Source organism: Mesitornis unicolor, unplaced genomic scaffold, assembly GCF_000695765.1.
Source record: "Mesitornis unicolor isolate BGI_N332 unplaced genomic scaffold, ASM69576v1 scaffold17671, whole genome shotgun sequence".
NCBI classification, from domain to species: domain Eukaryota; kingdom Metazoa; phylum Chordata; class Aves; order Mesitornithiformes; family Mesitornithidae; genus Mesitornis; species Mesitornis unicolor.
The window spans coordinates 1-3,198 of NW_010165970.1; positions in this window are offsets into that span (position 1 = coordinate 1).

Consider the following 3,198-nt stretch of genomic DNA (forward strand, 5'->3'; position numbering starts at 1 on the left):
GATTCTGTGAAACCTCTCTCAGGATGACAATACAGACTCAGCATTCTGTGTTTGCACACAGGGAACTTCCCCGACACCCAACTGCTCCTTGTCTGCCTACCTCCTGGCAATGAGACACATGCAGGAGGAGCAAGTCCTCAGGGATGAGAGTAGGCACAGAAGAGCTCCCGAGGGTAAATACAGGTGGAAAAAAATAAAGATCTAGTGAGCATTGCTTTCCATTCTTTTACATAGAGAGCCCTCAGCTGCCTACTCACTGAAGGGCCAGTTCCCTTACAGCAGTTATTTCATGTGGCATGATTTCCATTGACCAAATGTAGGTCCGCTTCTGGCACTGCTCAAGGATTAGCAGAATCAGCCACAAAAACAAGCCGTTTCAATAGCTGTCCTTAGGCACATCAGCAACAGTCACAGCAGCCTCACTGAAATCACCACAAAATCAGTAATAAAGAAACAGTGCTCAGCAGACACAGCTTCCTCCCAGAGAGGTTTGATAGCATCGTCACAGTAACACTTTGCCATTTGTAATGCTCGGTCAAGAGTGAAGATAGGCCGGAGCGCTGGTTTATCGCTGTTTGCTCACAGTCTTCTACCAGGATGTTTTATGTGAGATTAAGCTAGAGATATTTTAAAAATTAAACGCAAAGAGAGTTAGAAAATTGCTATACCTTCTCCTGGAACCACAGGCCTGACTCATCAAAAGCTCTCATAAGCTATATTGAGTCAAAGCCACGAAGCACAAGGATAAGATTAAGCAGCATCAACTCTTGGGCAATGATTTTAAAACAAACAAAATCCTTGTTTTCACTCCTCCGTTACTTTTCACTTTAACTACAGCCTTTACTTGCTCTGCTTCCACTAGGCAGGAAAATCCAATGTACTTATCAGGTGACAACCAAAGCACCGAGAGCTGAAGTGTCCTACCAGGGAAAACCCAAGATCAGTCACTAAAGGCAAAGATGCAACGTTTGATTCAATTTTTTAAATGGAACCAAGCAGCTCAGTGCCTAGCACTGACATTGATTCCTGGAGAACACCTCAGTGCTGCTCTGCGCAGTCACTGTCCAGGTGGTTTGTCAGCCAAGAGCCCCCCAGATCCAAGCCTGCAAGAAAGTGAGACCATCAGGGCTGAGGGCATTAGTGCAGCCCTTACAGGCTTGAGTTTTACCTTTCCTGGAGAAATACCAGGGCTACCTTCAAATTACGAGCCTGTTACAAGTGGGTGCAGAAATAAGTAGATGTTTGTCTGCTTAGTTCTTCAGAAGAGCTCAGTTTCACTGTTAAGCTTAATATAATTAACAATTAGGATCTGATCACTTCAGGAACACATCAGAAGGTCAGCATGTTTGGAAAATTGTGTTATGCAAAATATGAAAGAACAGGCTTGCTGGTTATTTAGGGTGAAGAAACGTACACAGACACCTGGACTGATGGAGGTGGTGCTTTAGCCCACCTGCCCATTCCCAGTCTCTGACCTGAAGGGGAGCAGAGTGGATTCCAGAGGGTAATTTTCAGTTTTTGCTAATCTGGCTAACATTGAACAGGGAACAACTCAGCCCAGAGCAAATCCAGCTGGTGGCTGACGCATGAGGAAAACGTGCCCCTTATCTGCTCCAAGTAAGCTCAGAGTGAGTCCATTCTTCCAGTCAAGAAGGGCCCAAGGGGCACAGAGTTCCTTAAAAGGAGTCCAAGCTTCAGAAGTTCAACAGAGGATACAAGATAGATATAAGATTATATAAACCTTGCAATGGGAAAGCCAAATACATGGATCCCAAAGGTGTAACTTTAGCACCGCTGACAGGGAAATGAGCTCTTGTCATCATTCAGGGTTGCACAAAGGATGGCAGGTGCTGGTCCTGGTCCAGGAACAACTGCACTGACCATTTCCTCACAGCCAGTCAGAAAATAAAGGCATTACAACCAGTTTCTTCCAAAAAATAACCTTTATTGTTTTGGTTGTAAATATAAAAAAATGCATTGCACAATTTAACAGACCTACTGAAAAGTGCTACATATCAACAGCACAACCAAAGTTGTGTCATGCAACAGAACAGGAAACCTAGGCAAAGCGAGAGCACAACCTGAAGTGCTCATACCTTTAAATGAGAATGAACTCCAACCACTTAAAACACATTTAAATACAAGGTTAGAAGAAGAAAAAGAGCAATTTATTCATTGCATTGTTAATTAAAAGGGTTGCTGCTAACACTGCTACCTTTTGATTCAAAACCTTATTCCTGTTGGAAAAGTTCAGATATAAAAGCAGTTCAGACAACGGCTAGAAAGTCATTCTGTTATGTACCCAAGATGTGTTTCTTTCTAACTGAATCAGGTTTTATGGATCAATCTACCATTCGGTACTACCACTTCTGCCCTAACACAGTAAATGAACACGAAATCCAACCAAGAACGAAACAAAAGGAAACTGAAGCTTTAATTGATATCATGGGAACAATATTGGGGCCCTATAAAAGAAAACACCTACAACAAATTATCTCCTCTGAAACTCAAGTGTATAAATTGAGGAGGAGTTAACAGGAAAACTCCTGTTGTCTCACCTAATCCAAAAACCCCCTGAAAGCCATCAACAGTTGTCCATAGTCCTCAGGACTGGTATGAGTGAACCCCTACAGCACCTACACCAGCTATCGTCAGCCTTTCGATTGTGCGTGGTTTTTCCATGCAATAAAGGTGGAAAGGAACCAAAAATAGAAAGAAAAAAGTCAAAGTAGTTAACAATTCACTCTACCTTCAGCAGTATCTTCTAGTTGGCAACATCAGGGCAAGAATTATCCACTCCAGAAACACAGAAAGTGAAAGACCTTTCAAATTATTTGTACCACAGAAGCATTATCTCACTGAAAGTTTTTGCAGTGAGCTTCCCTCTCCTGCTCTCAAACTGCTCTTCAGGAGTTTTGGGCTTCAAAAGCCAACAAAATAACCTTTCCCTGCCCCTGTCACCTTCACAACACATGCAATACACACACACACTCAGGGGATGTAAAAAAGCCCTGAAGATACAAAGGGATGCTGTTCTCCAATGCAATTTGACAGCCCTTTTGTCTTTAAGCCATTCCAGATTTAGAGATTTAAGCATCCGCGTGTTTGCTGGGTGTGTGTCAGACTCCTGGTATGACAGTATGTGCGTGTGTGCATTTGTGCCTGCGTACACAGAGTGAAGGATGAGGAAGTCAGCAG